Genomic DNA, 12,873 nt, shown 5'->3' with positions numbered 1-12,873 from the left:
ATTATTCAGATCACACCCCTATTAAACGCTGAGTTTAACCGAATCTACAATGTGAACGGACGCCAGGTGGGTTCAGTGTTAGGTAGACTGATAGCCATGATTCTCTCATAGGTGACTAAAGGCAAGTGTTTTGTTATTAGTGAAACCAACTTTAAAAATTGCCAACTTTTTGAATGCATTAGGTCATATTTGGGTATTGGTATGTATATATGTATATATATATATATATATACCAGCATTAATATGTCCTCCTCTGCCGCCTTGACTCGATGTAATCTTCCAGAAAATCCATACCCAAACTAACATCTGGTCTTGGATACCATCAGAACTGAATATATCTATTCTTTCATGCATTCTGATGCATTCAATTCTTTAGATTTTATTTATTGTAATTGGTATAACCTCTTATTGCTGTGATGTTAATTTAGCCCAGCAAATCAGTGACAGCTCTCATTCACTGTGGAAGACTAATCTGTTTTTTTTTGTTGTTGTTTTTTTGCCTTTAGATATATAATGCACAGATATGAGAATTTCATTAGGCTTGCTTGGTGAACATATCTCTGATTTTAGGATTTTATGGTGTGTATCTGTCAGAGAGGGTTATGCCTATATGGTGCGCTTTAATCCTCCTCACAGCGCGTGTTTGGAGTTTAATCCAGAGGCTCTCAGGCCTCGAAGCACAATAATACTCAACATTAGACTAGTGCTGTATACATGGTGACCGTGTGGATACACCCGCATCAAATGAACCGCAGTTTTTCAACTTCTCAACTTGCAGAAGCAATATCTCAAACCAGTGCAACGCATGTAGAGAACATGGCGATGTCTCTCTCTCTCTCTCTCTCTGTCTCTCTCTCTCTCTCACACACACACACACACACACACATAAATATCTACCGCATGTACCAATATTTTCAAGTAATATTTAGACTACTCATATATAAATATCATTTCAGTGCATGCATTATGCTTATGCATTAAGTAGAATAAAACAACTTCATAACTGTAGCTCAAGCATCCGTCATTAGTGCTAAACCATGGGGTGTAATCAGCCAATTTGTCTTCCAAATACGACATGTGAGTTTGTTTGTTTTCTTGTTTTCTTTTCGCAGAATCTTCACGATATAGTCTGAAGGACACGAGCCCATGATAGAGGTAATGTTTTAGGCTTTATATAAATATAGATATATATATATATGTACGTATATGTATATGTATATATGTATTTATATTTAAATTTTATCTATTTGCTATAGTTCCAGAAGCGCATATCTTCATATCTTGTCCTAAACCATAAAGTCAAAGCAGGTTGTAATGAGTTGTAATTGTATAATTACCTCACAGTCCAGCATGTGGCTATAGACTTCAGCTTGAAACCCAATTCAGCCCCTACCAGTAAATCCATGCTCCAGTAAATCCCATCCGTGATTACAAAACGCTACAGGAGAGACAGCAAATAAAGGAAAACAATCCCACTCACGGCGTGTAAGTCATGTAAGTGCTGTTAAATAGTATAGTGTGACGCAGGCTACAGCAATCCAAGCCAATAATAATAATAATAATAATAATAATAATAATAATAAACCGACCAGAAGCAAAGTCTAAAAATCTACTCTCTCCATTATCTCCATTTAATATGCAAATAGGTTCAGTAATAAAACACTAGTGTTTTTATATTTATTTTATTAACACTTGATTATTACACACTTATAACACCCGAGATGCTGCTCAACACCTCATCCACAGCTCAGCCAATCCTACAGTATTTTGGGTGAGGGAAATTATGATTGACAGCAGGGCTTAAATTCAGCGATTGAATATGAATGGATAAAATCGAAATTCAGTTTACATTAAAAAATCGTGGTATAGGCTATGCAAACACATGAAATTTGTATGTTTATATATTTATGTATATCGTTAAATGCTATATGTAGCACTCTGACACAGGAGAAACTGTATTTCGTTCGATCCCCAGCCTTCTGTTCGATTAGAATTACAATAAACTTGCTTGCTTACTATATTTATGAATATATATGAAGAAAAATTCTTTAGTATGCATCATGATGGATTCTAAAAAAAATCTAATTGCCACTGTGCGTAGTAATTAATAGTAATAATAATAATAATAATAATAATAATAAAACCAAATATTAGTAAATAAAAATATTAATAGTAAATATTTGATTATTTGCTAATTATAGCATGGAATTCTAAAGAAAAGATGGGCATGTGTTAACAAATTTGAGGGTTTTAGTTTTTTTCCTGTAATTTTCTATTTATTATTATTATTATTATTATTATTATTGTAAATTGCTGAATTACTAAATAGTGGTCTATTGCTGTGTTAGGAGACTGAAGTGGCATTTGTTGTGTGAGTGTTTTTTTGTAAACACATATGCCTTAACATATTTGTGAGTCAGTGGTTTGTGAAAATTGTTTACTGCATAGATCCTTAATTCCTTGTTTAATGTCACATAGGCGACCAGGCTAATCAGAAACAGATAAAGTCAGAACAGTTTGTACTGTAAACAGCATTCTGGGGACATTAGCAAAATAATTAGGTGATGGGAAATGGACAGAGCATAGTGTAAATGAAAATGCTTGAACTTGACCCAACGTTGCCATTTTGGCTGGCACAAAAAGCTGTACTGCATGATTATGATCTCTCTCTCTCTCTCTCTCTCTTTCTTTCTCCCTATGATTACAACACCTCAGAGCAGTAATGGGGAATGGCTTCTTGCACAAAGGCTTTTAATTGGACCAACTCCTCTTTCATTTGCATATGTACTGTGTGCATGTGTGTGTGTGTGTGTGTGTGTGTGAGTGTGTGTGTGTGTTTGTGTGTGTGTGTCCAGAAGAGACAGGGATTTTCCTTAGATAACCAAATAGACTATACACTTGATGGTGAATTTGTAGAAAATTAAAACAAACACTGTTGGTCTTTACCATTTTGTGAGCTCAGGAAATGTGCTCTCATTTAGAAACAAGTATCAGCATTTGTAGGGAGCATCGTTTCCCTTTTCCTGGGAGAGAAGCACATCATTTGAGAAGGAAGAAGCAGTTAGTGTGGTCTGTATATGCTTACAGAGAGATGTGACTATGACAAGTTGTTATGGGTCTTGCCATTAACACAGTTTTGTGAGCATTTGAGAGAGCACATTCAAAAATTATGCCACATTAGCCAAGACAACATGGCATCATTTTTAAGCATTTATAAATATTGGGAAAAAATAACATACTCTACTACTCTCTGTTGATTAGTAAATGATTGCGTAATTATCTACCTCTGAACCTATGACATTTTTCAAATATAACCAGTTATACTCTGATTAAATTACATTGAATTAATGTTTTGTTAAAACACATTAAATTCACAGAGTCCTAATTGCAGAGTTAATCAAAAGCTCCTCTGTTTTTAGGTCTGAATTCGAGTTTCTCATTTCCCTCCCTGGCTGGAAGAGATGGTTGGCCGAAGGGGTTGGCTGTTATCTTTGGTTATCTAGCTGTATGAGTGATGTACGTTCTTCATAAAGCTAGATAACCGAAAGTAACAAGAATCCCATTACACACCTGAAAGGCCACACCCATCCAACACTCCACAACCCACCCCCTGCTTTCTCTTCTCACAAGACCAACGACATGAAATGGCAAACAGGAGAAGCAGAATCGGTAAGGTGCTTTTCACCATGGAGTATGATTTGACACTGAGACCACTGAGATTTTCTGTTTTACCTCATCAGAAGTAGAGTATGTTGTAGCAGATTGTATATTACAGATGGATTACCTGAGAGTTGACAATATTATTAATGGCTCTTGAACTAATATTCTGGAAGTGAACGAAGTGAATATATTCAGTTTGCATTTTTATATAAGCATTTAGGCCATTTTACTTACTGACTAGTCTACTCTGAAAACAGTGTTAGTCTCTCAATTTTTTTACAAATTCTACATTGTATTGTTACACTTTCAGCTGAATCCACATTATCACTCTGCATAAGAGAGTCTTCCAAATTACTAAATGTAAAATGTAAATGTTATCACAAAACACCTGTCTCCATTCCTCTGGTTTCTTTAAATATCGTAATATGGCCTGGTTGGACAAACATGATCACGTTTAATCTCCTGATCCCAGAGCACAGTGAAATGCAGGCAGAGGCTTAATGTTGCAGTCACATGGCCACTGGGTCTCACAGATGCCTTTATAGTATTCAACACAGTACACCATGTTCTAGACAGATTAGTTCACCAGTAAAATATTTCTGCATCAAAGTTCATTAGGAAACAGAAATACATCTCTGACTGCTCAGTAGGAAAGATGCTAAATTTTTAATACTTGGCCTTTTGGTCACTGTTTTGATTGATTTTGGGACTATAGCACTCCAAAGCAAATTTGGCAGACAATTCAATGCTTGAAGAACATTTGAACCATGGGTCAGTACTTGTTTGAGGTAGATTTTTTGGGGCTCCCAGAAGTTGCTGATGGGCGCTGATGCTCGTTCATGCATATGAATGGGCTGGAATAGACCCAATATTAGAATATGAGCAGAGAAGCTGGATAAGGTGGTAGTGAATGGTACAAATGCTCTTCTGTTCCTCACTGTGAGCCAGCGGTCAGAGCTACTGACCCAGAACCGTACTGCTGACAGCAGCTATTAGGAGGACAATCCCACAATTTGAGGTAGCATAGAAGCCAGAACCAGCTGGAGGTCTCTGCCCAATCAGATCATCACACCTTTACACTTGATCTCATTACACCATTGAGTCTGGACATTACTTCTTTGGATTAAAGCTGGTAAATATCCCCTTTTTCTACAGGGCTCGTAATAAGACATGTTTAAGCAAACTGTTATGGTGACAAAACCTTGATTGTTAAGTCAAGGCTATATTTGTTCATCAGAGTGTCAAAGGACACATTTACATTCACATTCACTTATTTGGCAAATGTTCTTGTTCAGCTTGACATAAAATTTCAAGTAGTAAAAAGATGAAGAGATAAATCATAAAGAATGTGTAAGCTTGCGTAACAAGTGTACTACATGGTAAGCTATAATTTGGATGAAGAAGAGCTCAGTGATATGCAGTTTATATGAAGCATTCATGTGTGCCTTTTCACATAAACAGTCTCTGCCCTTGGCCATGTAATAAACAGCGGCATCAGCTGATCGGTCACGGTCAGGGCTGCCTGCTGCAATGCAGCTACTGCATCACACACTGTGTTAGCCTTGATAGTAAGGGAATAAATGAAGGAATGAACAATTCCATTTTGTACTGCTCTTTGATAGCAAGAGCATATTTACCTGTGCACAACTGAACAACACCAGAGTAACATATCATTCTGTATTGACTCAGCATGGTACTTTATGTCCTGGTGTCTACCATATAAGTGTCAGGGCAACCCCAACATCCAATAAACAGGCTGGAGGAGCATTATAAAAGCTCCCTCTTCTCCCTTCATTTTTTTTTAACGTGAAGCCAAACTGACAATTACAGAGCACGGGTGTTTGTCATGCATTTATACTTATATATTGTTATGTACACTTTGAAAACCCTAACATGAACAGGTAGGAAGGTAGAACTGAGGTGTGCTAAACATATTGGTTTCAGTATAACTGGAAATGTTTATAAAAGCCTGTAGCAAGCCAACTTAAGCTCTATAAACAGTGATTGTATCCCTCCCCTCTTCTCCCTTCCCCTCTACTCCCTTCTCCAGTCAACTGTACTGTCTATAGAGCTAGCTCACTTGTCAAACAGACTCAATGGGCTCTTTTACTACCCTTTCAATACCGTCCAGTCACAACTGCTGAGTTGTAGTTAGAGCAAAGCTAGCCAACCCCTGTCGTTGCCCTTCTTTCTATCGAACACACCAACTGAGCCTCAAAAAAGCTGCACTGTGGGACAGGAAATTAAGGACTAAATGCTTGTCTCTTTAGTTCCCCTAGCCTCTGCTCTACTGTCACCCCCGTTGAGATGTGAATATACTTTAGGCAGTTGGCAAAGTCAACTGGTGCACTCATAGAACAGAGATTCAATTAGGTAACTGCAGTAGAGCAGGTCATCGTTGAATGTCAACATTGTACTGGCCACATGAGAAGTCTATTCTTCACAAAGACCTTATATCTGTCAGGAGATCAGAGCAAAGGAAAATTTTTTGAGGGATACTTTCTCCTTTATCACTAATATCATTAGGAATGATCAGAAGTATGTTAATGATCCTAAAAATGGCATCATAAACTCATTAGATAAGTGTGCACACTATTGCCTTGCTAGGTTATAATCCAAAGAAATAAAACAGACAGGAACAGCAAATAACTATGTGGATACTGGTGAATGTGACTTAGCAAGCCATTTTGTCAAACGTTCATCACACAAAATCTGTGCTTAGTCTGCAAAAATAAGCTTTTTCCTATGCATAAGTTGGATGGCTGTTCACATATTGGCCAATTGTCCAGCTCACTCTCTAACACACCTACAGGTCCACTGAAAGCATACAATCCCATTGTTGCCTCAGCTGTTAATGTCAGAGGCTTTACAATGGTCCCTATTCACTTTATTTGCATAAGGCATTTTTCTAACAATGGCCTGGAGAGGGCTTAAGAGTAGGCCCACTTTAGAGGGCCACTGCAAAAAATGTCAAGTGCCAATTAGAGAAGGTTTGCTGCCATTCAGCAGGACTACACCCCTCTAATTCTACTTCTAACTTTATCCCAACTCTCTCACACTCTTTCCCCCTTAAAATCAGTCTCCCCTGGACCTCCAATCAGTGTCACCTTAAAACAAGGTCCACCTCTCAATATGACACTGCTTTCTAGAGAAATAAGTATTATATTTATCATCCAGCCCACTAGTCCTTTCTATGCATCTGTAGATATATTTCATGTTGTATTTGTTATGCTATATTATACAGGCACTGGTTCAGAATGCCAAATCAAATCTGGGGGAAGAAGGAACATAAAGCTATCTCTGTGAATAGATAGTGTAAATTCTGATGAGTATGTTAAGTCAAGTGAGAGTGTTATGTAAATCTTGGAACATTCTATGTGATATAGAACATTTCTGGTTTGAACTGCATTTCACAGCCAGGGCTGATTTCTTGGACTTTTGAATGTTAACAACAAGGTCATTTAACAAAAAAAAAAAAAAAAAAATGTGGCTGCTGCAGTGGTACGTAATTTAAACCCTGTTAAAAACAGCCAATTTTATATTCTTGGATATGTTCTTGTGTGTGTTTGTTTAAAACTCATAATGTATATGATAAGGAAGGAAGCAGAGAGAAAGAGAGTGATTGTATGATCTCGCATAGACAGCGGAAATCGTTTTTGTTCACCCTGGGCCACTGTTGGTCCTTCCCACCACATTTCCCTCCGTTAGCATTCTGCTGCCACGCAAAAAGGATTTATGCCTTGCTCTCTTTCTTTTCAATCTCTCTGTGTAGATTTTTCCCAGCCTTGATTCTCAGATGGTTGAGTCTGATTTGCATGCATTTGCATAATGAAAGTCATTTGCATGCTCCGGGGCAGACTGTACCATGTGAACAGACATTAAAAGGTGTGTGTGTGTGTGTGTGTGTGTGTGTGTGTTTGCACATGTCTGATTGGGTGTACCCTCTAATACTTTTCCAGCCCAGCAAACTCATATTTACGTTTTCATGGTCTTTCTCCATTTTCGCTCTTTCGTACAGACGTCCAATCTCTGTGTCGAAAAGATGCCAGCGAAAGGGAAGGAAAACATGGAGGATGTTAAGGAGGAGGGGCGGGTTGATGTTGAGACTCTCTGTGCCCCAGTATGCATTGCTGCTCTCAGCCCCTCCTCTCGCTGCCTGCCTGCCCCTTCCTCTTGTGACGAGCGGCAATCCACGCTTCACCACCATCTTAGAGAGCGCTGGCATGAAATGGAAGAGGGAGGAAGAATGAGCAGGTAGACCCGCCATCGCTCTCCTCCATTTCATATCCTCTCTCTTTCTCTCTCTCTCTCTCTCTCTCTTTCACACACACGCATAGTGTAAACTCCCTCTTCTTTCAGCACAGAGACTTTTTTTTTTAATTACAGCAGATGTGTTTCTTAATTGTGAAAATCACATATCGCTGGCACCAAAGTGGGTGGGGACTTGTTTTGTACTTGCTTGTATTAAATCATTTGCTGCCACAATGGGGGAGTCAGAGCGGGCATCTGCGGGCACGAGAATTGAATAGAACGCCATCAGGGATTTTGCTGCCCTCCTCGCCGCCATGCCAGGCACTGAGATGGCGAGCTGCCATTTTGAAGAAAGCTAGCGAGACTTTTTTCTCACATCTTCAGGCACTACAATAAAGAGCATTGTTGTGCATAGAGGTGCAAAACTAATGGAACAATATGACAAATTTGACATTTTCAGAATGCTCGTTAATTCATTACAAAGATTGTATACCTTTTATGAGACATGAGCACATTTACATTATATGTAAACAGGACCAGGGAGCTATAAGTTTAATACCTGCTTAACTAAAACACCAGTTATAGTCGGCTGAGTCCGATTAATTAAATGAGAGCAGAAAAACAATGCTGCCCATTGTTCCAAATTTGCTCAGAGAGCCGCCTTTGTTTGCTTCCAGACATGCCATGGCCCAGCTGATATAATGCAGGGTAAGTGTCACACTCCCAGCAAAGCAGAGGAGATGCAGTAAGTGTGAGGTCTAGTGAGGGTATCCCAGACAGATAGCAAAACAATACTACAGCAAAACAATACTGGGGTTGTGTAAAATATTTGAACCTGGAGAGCTTTCACTTGCTGCTCTGGCTCTCTGTCTACACAATGTTAACATTTACTGAATTCTCCAATCAGGTTAAATTCTATTCTATTATTTGTTCACAAGATTAATTTCTAAAATCATTTAACTGATTTCTGTTTCTATGTCTTTAAAACAAGACTTGGTGTCTATGAAGCTGAGTTTTATTGTGTAACTGTGTGTCAGTAAAGAGGTGGTAATGTGGTGGATGATTCTGGCTTAGAGAGGCCTGAGGTAATTATGCACAGTTAAAACAATACAAACAGCAGCGCCTCAGAGGCTGGGTCTAGCGAGGAGATGATGGGGAGCAAGGGTGCAGTGAAACCTTATGTCTGGGAGCGTGTGTGAGAGTGTGTATAGCTGGGAGGCAAGTATGGCATGGGCAAGGGGGCAGACACTCTCATGTCTGCACACACACTCCCACCCCTCCTTTTGGGACAACCAAGCAGCTGGTCTCCTGCTCTCCACGCAGGCACCAGTCTTGGGAACAACTGAGGCCTGCAAAGAAAATGGGCACCCAGGGCCCCCCAAGTCTGAGGGTGTCTGTACACCCCTCCTCGTCGTCTCACCTCCCCCTCCTTCTACTAGCGATGCCGAGGGCCTGGGAAGGACTTGAAGTTCACGGCCAGACCGCCTATTGAGCTGACAGGCTGACTGTTTGCTCAATTCAGCCCCCCATTCAGGCCTGAGTGGGGAGGGAGGGGAGCAGTTACACAGTAGCACTGCAATGGCTATTCATTCAGTGAGAGGGAAATGAAGAAAGAAAGAAAGTAAAAAAAGAAAGAAAGAATGATGGAGCAAGTGAAAAGAAGGGTTGCATATATAAAAGTGAGGATTCAGTGTGCCGCATTTGGCTCCAAAACGGTTGTGCCCACCAACATACCCAGAATCTAAACAGACCGTCTTTCTCTAGCGCTTACACCCCCTGCCCCCTCCTCTCTTCCAGTCCTGCTGCCCAGCTTTAACAGGACACGTGCTGCGGGTGTAAATTCACCTCATTCAGCTCAGTGTACAATGACAACAGTGTGCCGTCTATTTCCTACGGTCGCCGTGGCATACCCTCACCCTCATTCTCAACACTCGTCTGTACTTCCTCTCACCCCAATTCACCACAGTCTTTTTTCTGTTTTCTATCACCTGCAGTTACTGCCGCAGCCTCAATCAGCTGCTGGATTCAGTGATACTTTAGGAAGAGTTTTTGGTTATATGTATCACAGATAAGTGCCAAAGTGTGTAACCACATCACTGGCAACATAATGATGTAGTTTCAAGGTGCCAGAATCACCTGCATTTCCTGTTACCCTGCCTCTACGACTATTTTAACACAACTCAGATTGCTTTCTTTGGTCTTTGTTTGCAATTTGAGAAACCTCTAAAAATAAAGCAGTTAAAGAAGAAGATGTCGGTCAGAACCAATCAGACTCTATAGCCCAGTGTAATTCCATTTCTAATCAGTGTGTACTGAACCAGAAGTAGAGGTTCGAGTAATATTTGCAGTGATGATGGTGGTCTGCTGACTTTCCTGTTTCCCCCTTGGCCTTAATATTTTAAGTTGCTTGTCTGAGCTGTGCTGTAGAGGCTGGGCTTACTCCACCTCAGCACTGCAGACTTAGGATCTATCACATGCTTCGTCTTTGCTTTAGCCTAAGAGTGTACCAAGCGCTGAGACGCCTTCAACTTTATCCTCAATCTCCACCTGGCACTTGCTCCCTGTGCCTGAGCTTCAAGTCCTTATGTTGCATTCAATCTTCAGGTTACTAATCTAAAAGTCTTTTTAAAATAAGCAAATGTTATATAAAGTGCTAGTGAATTCAATTTTTTCATCATGGTCAATGGGTAAAGATACATTACTGTAGTACTGACAAACCGACAATATCCACAATATCATATCTAATAATTTCCCCCTCTCTTTTTCAGGTGAAGAATAAAAGAGGATTTTTATAAATGACACCTGATCATGGATGACAAATCAGTGCCTGCTGATGAAATGTCTGCACCATTTCATTGTGTGCCCCAACATTATAACATTGAAGCACTTTAAATGCCTCTTTATTTCTTTTGCACATTTTGTCATTTTATGTTTAAAAATGTTTTAATTGTTTAATTTTTTTCTGTTTTTTAAAGGAAATTATCTATTATAATTTAGAATCTATTATAATCTGACATCTGACATTAGCTGTGCATACTCTACCTGGATGTGTAATTGAAATTGCTTTCAAACATATAATCTCAGACTACAGGGTATCTCAAATGTCTCCATACATAGGGGACTAAGCACCACGTCGGTTGTGCCTTCGTCAGTGGATGTTAGTGGACGTCCACTTCTCGGTTGGTCCGCAACACTTCCAGTCTTTTTGAATTTGTTAGGAAGTTTGGCGATTTGTTAGAAAGTTTAGTGTTGTGTGTGATGTGCTTGCCGTGTTTCCTGTTAAAGTCCATCGTAACCTTGCGACAGCTTCCCGATCCAGCCATGAGAATGATTTCAATATGTTCTTCTTTTGTCAAAGGCGTTCTTAAAGGCTATCTGAAAAAAAATATATAATATAAACTACGTATGAAAAATTTTGGAAGACATTTTGGTAAAAGATGTTAATTTTCCCTATGTATGGAGACTTTTGGGACACCCTGTAGTTTGCTACAAACGAAATGCTATTTTTTTTAACTATATTAATATCCTACAGAGGCCAACCATTAAATACATTTAAAGTGTTATGTATGTATGTATGTATGTATGTATGTAGGTATGTATGTATGTATCTATGTGTATGTAACCCTGGTCAAACTGATAGATAGCTTACTAGCACTTGTATTTACTGTCTTGTATTTAATGTCACAGGCAAGGCTTGAGAGCATCTGCTATGATAAAAATGACACTGTTTAATCTGATTGTAATGTTATATTCAAAATGAGTAGCTGAATATTAGTTTCTGCAAAGTGTAGTCTGCTGAACTAGTGGTGTAGACATCATGAATGTGAGACCCACGGCAGCAGTGAAGGGTTACTGCACTGTGACTGAACAGCTCTGTGTGTTGATATTTACACACCTGGTATAGAGAGAGCTGTTGTCTTTATTCTCTATGCAATTGAGTTGGTCATGCAATCATTACTGACCAGTGTAGGACCTGTCCTGAGCAGATGGAACCTCCTTTATTCAAGTTTGAAAATAATAGCTTAAATATGTTATAAAAAATACTGGTGTACTATTAAGGAAAACACTATACAATACTTTACATGGTCTGTGCTATTTTGTTTTATTTTATTTTGTCTGTGCAGTCTGATTGAAACTGCAGCCATAAGAAATAAATGATAATAATTGTTAAAAAATCATGTGAAATACTACTACTACTACTTATTATTATTATTATTATTATTAGTAGTAGTAGTAGTAGTAGTAGTTTTTAATAATCCTCATCCCTGATCTGCTATTTTGTTTAAACATTGTAAAGTATTATTTAGAGTACATAATATTATAATTAAATTTGGGCAGAGGCAAACATATAATTTTGATCTATGCAAATATATTAGTATTTGATAATAAGATTGTGCAATCGATTTTGAGACCCACTTTTGTTACCATGGACGGTGATGTCCTTAAAGCTTTTGAAGGCAATCAGAAAGCAAGTAATTTTTATTTTAAATATAAATGTAAAAGAAATGTGAGTACTATGATTAAAAATCATTTACTATGCAATTTATTGTGAATCACAATGGTGAGTGTGTGTCTAAATGTTACGTTTCCTGGTGTGAGATTTCTGACATTTTTAGATGTAGGCAACTTGTCTGTTAACTCTAACATGATTAACTTTATTTTTAGACCATTTGTGGCATTGAACTAATTTGTCCTGTAATGGATCTAATAAAAGATTACATTGAAAACAAAGGAGAATTGTGCATTTCTGTTAAACAAACGGTGACAGAAAATAATGCCAGTAATGCTGAGGTCTCAAGTATTACTGCAGAATCGAGTTTACTGCATATATACTACTCTATTTCACCAGCATGAACAGGGACATTCTTTAATATGATATACTAATGCACTTTATATGTTTTACTCATTAGAACTATTTCTCATTAATGTGTGTAAATTTGCAAGATGCACATCAGTTAAATA

The 12,873-nt window shown here is 38.5% G+C and overlaps 1 long non-coding RNA gene across 2 annotated transcripts in view; it reads left to right on the top strand.

Annotated features, from left to right (window-relative positions):
* The window catches only part of LOC128319113 (uncharacterized), a 13,141-nt gene extending 499 nt beyond the window's left edge, over window positions 1-12,642 (top strand). The window contains exons 2-6 of one of the 2 annotated variants that reach the window (XR_008302497.1): window positions 1,113-1,155; window positions 3,420-3,669; window positions 7,433-7,545; window positions 7,679-7,914; window positions 10,680-12,642. This is a non-coding gene — a long non-coding RNA (uncharacterized LOC128319113). The remainder of the gene's footprint in view (window positions 1-1,112; window positions 1,156-3,419; window positions 3,670-7,432; window positions 7,546-7,678; window positions 7,915-10,679) is intronic. The other variant, XR_008302496.1, reaches the window with a different exon arrangement.
* Window positions 12,643-12,873: the final 231 nt, after the last annotated feature.

The sequence above is a fragment of the Pangasianodon hypophthalmus genome, chromosome 1 (genome assembly GCF_027358585.1).
Source record: "Pangasianodon hypophthalmus isolate fPanHyp1 chromosome 1, fPanHyp1.pri, whole genome shotgun sequence".
Classification (NCBI taxonomy): domain Eukaryota; kingdom Metazoa; phylum Chordata; class Actinopteri; order Siluriformes; family Pangasiidae; genus Pangasianodon; species Pangasianodon hypophthalmus.
The sequence above is the reverse complement of the archived record's forward strand: the minus strand, read 5'-3'. Positions and strand labels throughout refer to the sequence as shown.